The sequence below is a fragment of the Triticum urartu genome, chromosome 2A, assembly GCF_056163025.1.
Source record: "Triticum urartu cultivar PI428250 chromosome 2A, HENAU_Tu73, whole genome shotgun sequence".
Lineage (NCBI taxonomy): Eukaryota > Viridiplantae > Streptophyta > Magnoliopsida > Poales > Poaceae > Triticum > Triticum urartu.
In genome coordinates this window covers 279,688,631-279,695,523 of record NC_141874.1, presented here as the reverse complement: position 1 = coordinate 279,695,523, position 6,893 = coordinate 279,688,631, and positions in this window count along the sequence as shown.

The window sequence follows — 6,893 nt, the reverse complement described above, 5'->3', positions numbered from 1 at the left end:
TGAAGATCACCAAGACTCTTATGCAAGGTAGGAGATAAAAGTAAAAGATAGGCCCTTCGCAGAGGGAAGCAGAGGTTGTCATGCACTTTTATGGTTGGATGCACAAAATCTTAATGCTAAAGAGCGTCACTTTATATTGCCACTTGTGATATGGACCTTTATTATGCAGTTGTCGCTTTTATTTCTTCCATATCACACGATCGTATAAAGCTTATTTTCTCCCACACTAATAAGTCATACATATTTAGAGAGCAATTTTTATTGCTTGCACCGATGACAACTTACTTGGAGGATCTTACTCAATCCATAGGTAGGTATGGTGGACTCTCATGGCAAAACTGGTTTAAAGGTATTTGGAAGCACAAGTAGTATCTCTACTTGGTGCGATGAATTTGGCTAGCATGAGGGGGAAAGGCAAGCTCAACCATGTTGGATGATCCTTGACAATATAATTTATCTCAGATGTAAGAAAACATAACCAATTACGTTGTCTTCCTTGTCCAACGTCAACTCTTTAGCATGTCATATTTTAATGAGTGCTCATAATCATAAGAGATGTCAAAGATAGTATATTTATATGTGAAGACCTCTCTTTCTTTATTACTTCCTATTAATTTCAACGATGACCAAAACTATGTTTGTCAACTCTCAACAACTTTTATTCATCATACCTTTTCCATGTGAGCTCATTACTCTCCATAAGATCCATAAGATCCATATGATCTCTTTGTTTCCTTTTTTATTTATTTCTCTTTTCTTCTATTCACTTAGGATCATGGAAAAATAATCAAGCCCTTGACTCAACACTAATCTTTATTATATATAGTTCACGAACTCGATTACATAGATGGATCATAAAGCAAAACTCAAAACTAGATCATGCCATAAACTTTATTCTACTAGATCAAGATATTACCAAAAGGATCGAACTAAGAAAAATGGTAAAGATAAAAGTGATGGTGATACGATACCGGGGCACTTCCCAAAGCTTGGCAGTTGCCAAGGGGAGTGCCCATACCAGATACTCAATTCTTCTTTGTTGGTGGAGAAGGTGGAGTTGTTGATGGTGGATAGTCGCACATCGATCATAGGAGGTCTTCTAACTCGCGGATAATGCCTTTTGAGTGCGATGATATGCTCCTTCAACAAAATATTTTCACGTGTGAGATACTTATTTTGTATACGAGCTAACTCAATCATCTTGAAAGCTTCGATCTCAATTGGGGTAAGAAGATTGTGATCAAGTTGAAGGATGTCTTCTGTTGCCGGGACTTGGTCCTCCGTGGCCTTCTTGATCCTTTCATCCTTGTTGGTCTCCATGGGTTCTTCTCTCATCAGCTCTATCTTCATTAGCCAAGCATCGTTGCCCTCATGGTTGGAGGAGGAGGGAGACGACATAATGCCTGGCCTTGATAACCCTGACAGAAAACAACTCGAAACAAAGACAAGAGATATTTGCGTGATACGGTGGTCAAAACCTTCGGGAGGTTATATAATAAATTTTTACCGACCAAAATACGTGTCGTGTAAGAAAATGGAGTCCGGAAAGCGCTCAAGGTGACCACGAGGTAGGGGGCGTGCCCTCCACCCTCGTGGAGGCCTCGTGTCCTTCCCGGACTGCTTCTTATTTTTCTATTTTTCGAAATATTCCAAAACGGAGAAATATAGCCTTAAAAACTATTTTGGAGTCGGTTTACTTACCATACCACATACCTATTCCTTTTCAGAGTCTGAAACGTTCCTGAAAGTGTCCCTTATGTATTCCTCCGGGGTTACGGTTTCAATAACATTGGTTTCAACATTTATGGGATTACCTGAGAAATAATGTTTGATTCTTTGACCGTTCACCACCTTCGGATTTGTGCCTTCGAAGTTGTTGATTTTTATGGCACCGGAACGATAGACCTCCTCTATAACATAAGGACCTTCCCATTTAGAGAGAATTTTTCCTGCAAAACATCTTAAATGAGAGTTGTATAGCAATACATAATCACCTACATTAAACTCACGCTTTTGTATCCTTTTATCATTCCATCTTTTAACTTTTTCTTTAAGCAACTTGGCATTTTCGTAGGCTTGGGTTCTCCATTCATCGAGTGAGCTAATATCAAATAACCTCTTCTAACCGGCAAGTTTGAAATCATAATTGAGCTCTTTAATAGCCCAATATGCCTTGTGTTCTAGTTCGAGAGGTAAGTGACATGCTTTTCCATAAACCATTTTATACGGAGACATACCCATAGGATTTTTATATGCAGTTCTATAGGCCCATAATGCATCATCAAGTTTCTTGGACCAATTCTTTCTAGATCTATTAACAGTCTTTTGCAAAATTAATTTGAGTTCTCTGTTGCTCAATTCTACTTGACCACTAGACTGTGGGTGATAAGGAGATGCAATTCTATGATTAACATCATATTTAGCAAGCATTTTACGGAAAGCACCATGAATAAAATGTGAACCACCATCAGTCATTAAATATCTAGGGACTCTAAATCTTGGAAAAATAACTTCTTTAAGCATTTTTAATAGAAGTGTTATGATCAGCACTACTAGTTGGAATAGCTTCTACCCACTTAGTAACGTAATCAACAGCAGCTAAAATATGTGTATAACCATTAGAGGCAGGAAAAGGTCCCATATAGTCAAGCCCCAAACATCAAATGGTTCAATAACGAGTGAATAGTTCATAGGCATTTCTTGACGTCTACTAATATTACCAATTCTTTGACATTCATCACAAGATAAGACAAACTTACGGGCATCCTTGAAGAGAGTAGGCCAATAAAAAACCAGATTGCAATACCTTATGTGCAGTTCTATCCCCAGCATGCTGTCCTCCATAAGCTTCGGAGTGACACTTGAGTAGGATATGTTCATGTTCATGCTCAGGTACACGTCTAATAACACCATCTACTCCTTCTTTATAAAGATGTGGGTCACCCCGAAAGTAATGCCTCAAATCATAGAACTTTTTCTTCTGCTGGTATGTGAAACTAGGTGGTATGAATTTGGCAACAATGTAATTAGCATAATCAGCATACCATGGAGCAGTATGAGAAGCATTTACGATATTTAATTTCTCATCAGGAAAGCTATCATCTATAGGTAGTGGGTCATCAAGCACATTTTCTAACCTAAACAAGTTGTCTGCAACGGGGTTCTCAGTTCCCTTTCTATCAAAAATATGTAAGTCAAATTCTTGTAGCAAGAGAACCCATCTAATAAGTCTAGGTTTAGCATCTTTCTTTTCCATAAGATATTTAATAGCAGCATGATCAGTGTGAATAGTTACTTTAGAATCAACAATATAAGGTCTGAACTTATCACAAGCAAATACAACTACTAAGAATTCTTTTTCAGCAGTAGCATAATTTCTTTGAGCATTGTCTAGGGTTTTACTAGCATATTGAATAACGTTTAATTTCTTATCAACTCTTTGCCCTAGGACAGCACCTACAGCATAATCACTAGCATCACACATAATTTCAAAGGGTAAATTCCAATCAGGTGGCTGAACAATAGGTGCAGAGATCAATGCTTTCTTAAGTATTTCAAATGCTTCTACACAATCATCATCAAAGACAAATGGTATATCTTTTTGTAATAAATTAGTCAGAGGCCGAGAAATTTTTGAGAAGTCCTTAATGAACCTCCTATAAAATCCGGCGTGACCAAGGAAACTTCTTATACCTTTGATGTCTTTGGGGCATGGCATCTTTTCAATAGCATCAACCTTAGCTTTATCAACTTCAATACCTCTTTCAAAAACTTTATGCCCCAAGACAATACCTTCATTAACCATAAAGTGGCACTTTTCCCAATTCAAGACAAGATTAGTTTCTTCACATCTCTGCAAAACTCGATCAAGGTTGCTCAAGCAATCATCAAAAGAAGATCCATAGACGGAGAAATCGTCCATGAAAACCTCACAAATCTTTTCACAAAAGTCAGAGAATATAGCCATCATGCATCTTTGAAAGTTAGCAGGTGCATTACATAAACCCAAAGGCATACGTCTATAAGAAAAAGTACCAAAAGGGCAAGTAAAAGTAGTCTTTGATTGATCCTTGGCTGACACAGGTATTTGAGAGAAACCAGAATAACCATCTAGAAAGAAAAAATGTGTATGTTTGGATAATCTTTCTAGCATTTGATCGATAAAAGGTAAAGGGTAATGATCCTTTTTAGTGGCCTTATTTAATTTGCGGAAATCAATTACCATCCTATAACCTGTAATAATTCTTTGAGTAATCAATTCATCTTTATCATTAGGAATGACAGTAGTACCTCCCTTCTTAGGGACACAATGGACATGACTTACCCGCTGACTATCAGCAACGGGATAAATTATACCTGCCTTAATGAGCTTTAGTATTTCCTTTCTTACCACTTCTTTCATTTTAGGATTCAGTCGTCGTTGATGATCACGAACTGGTTTAGCATCTTCTTCCAAATTTATTTTATGTTGACATTGAGTGGGACTAATGCCCTTCAGATTATCAAGAGTATACCAAATAGCAACATGGTGCTTCTTCAGAGTTTTCAATAATCTCTCTTCCTCATGCTCTGAAAGGTTAGCACAAATAATAACAGGATATATCTTTTTCTCATCAAGATAAGCATATTTAAGAGTATCAGGCAACGGTTTAAGCTCAAACACGGGATCACCCTTGGGTGGAGGAGGATCCCCTAGGATTTCAACAAGCAAATTGTGTTTCAGAATAGGTTCCTGTTTAAAGAATACTTCATCTATTTCCCTTCTTTCATTCATAAACATATCATTTTCATGGTCTAGCAAATATTGTTCTAAAGGATCACTAGGAGGTACGGCAATAGAAGCAAGACCAATAATTTCATCCTTACTAGGTAGTTCTTCCTCACAGTGTTGTCTACTAAATTTAGAGAAATTAAATTCATAAGACATATCATCTAAGCCGATAGTAACAACATCCTTTTTGCAATATATCTTAGCATTAACAGTGTTTAAGAAGGGTCTACCAAATATAATGGGACAAAAGCTATCTTGTGGGGAACCAAGAACAAGAAAATCAGCAGGATATTTAGTTTTCTCACACAAGACTTCAACATCTCTAACAATTCCCATTGGTGACATAGTATCTCTATTGGCAAGTTTAATTGTGACATCAATATCTTCTAACTCAGCGGGTGCAATGTCATGCCTAATTTCTTTGCATAAGTCAAAAGGTATTGCACTAGCACTAGCACCCATATCACATAAGCCATGATAACAATGATCTCCTATTTTAACAGAAATAACAGGCATGCCTACCAAAGATCTAGGTTTATCTTTAGCACAAGGTTTAGCAATTCTAGCAGTCTCATCACGGAAATGAATAACATGCCCATCAATATTATCAGACAAGAGATCTTTAACAATAGCAATATTAGGTTCAACTTTAACTTGTTCAGGAGGGGTATAAGTTCTAATATTGCTTTTAGGAACCACAGTTGAAGCTTTAGCATTATCTTTTATCCTAACAGGAAAAGGTTGTTTCTCAACATAAGAAGTAGGAACAATAGGATCATTATAAGTGATAGTCTTTTCTTCAACTTTAATAGGTGCAGCTACTTTTACTTCTATGGGAGGATGATATTTAAACCGCTTCTCCTTGGGGAGATCAACATAAGTAGAAAAAGATTCATAGAAAGAAGCTACTATCTTAGAGTCAAGTCCATATTTAGTGCTAAATTTACGAAAAACATCGGTATCCATAAAAGATTTAACACAATCAAACTGAGGTGTCATACCTGATGCCTTACCTTTGTCGAGGTCCCAATCTTCAGAGTTGCGTTTAATTCTTTCCAATAAATCCCATTTGAATTCAATAGTCTTCGTCATAAAAGAGCCAACACAAGAAGTATCGAGCATGGTGCGATTATTATCAAAAAGCCGAGCATATAAATTTTGAATAATCATCTCTCTTGAGAGCTCATGATTGGGGCATGAATATAACATTGATTTAAGCCTCCCCCAAGCTTGAGCGATGCTTTCTCCTTCGCGAGGCCAAAAATAATATATATAATTGCGATCATGATGAACAAGATGCATAGGATAAAACTTCTGATGAAATTCCAATTTCAATCGTTTGTAGTTCCATGACCCCGTATCATCACATAGCCTATACCATGTCAATGCATCTTCCTTCAATGATAAAGGGAAGACCTTCTTCTTAATAATATCTTCGGGTACACCTGCAAGCTGAAATAATCCACAAACTTCATCCACATATATTAGGTGCTCATCAGGATGCGTTGTTTCGTCTCCTGCAAAAGGATTAGCTAGTAGTTTTTCTATCATACCCGAAGGAATTTCAAAGTAGACATTTTCATTTTCAGTAGGTTCATTAGGTTGAGGAGCAACTCTTTGCTCTACTGGTCGGGGTGAAGATACCCTGGACAAGCCCCTCAGAGGATTACTTTCCATAGTAACAAGTGACGGTAAATTTCAGCAAACTATATAAATTTTTCCTTACGAAATTCCACCTACCAAAGGAGCTTCACACCCCGGCAACGGTGCCAGAAAAGAGTCTTGATGACCCACAAGTATAGGGGATCTATCGTAGTCCTTTCGATAAGTAAGAGTGTCGAACCCAACGAGGAGCAAAAGGAAATGATAAGCGGTTTCCAGCAAGGTATTCTCTGCAAGTACTAAAATAAATGGTAACAGATACTTTTGTGATAGGATAATTTGTAAGGAGCAACAAGCAACAAAAGTAAATAAAGTGCAGCAAGGTGGCCCAATCCTTTTTGTAGCAAAGGACAAGCCTGGACAAACTCTTATATAGAGAAAAGCACTCCCGAGGACACATGGGAATATCGTCAAGCTAGTTTTCATCACATTCATATGATTCACGTTTGATACTTTGATA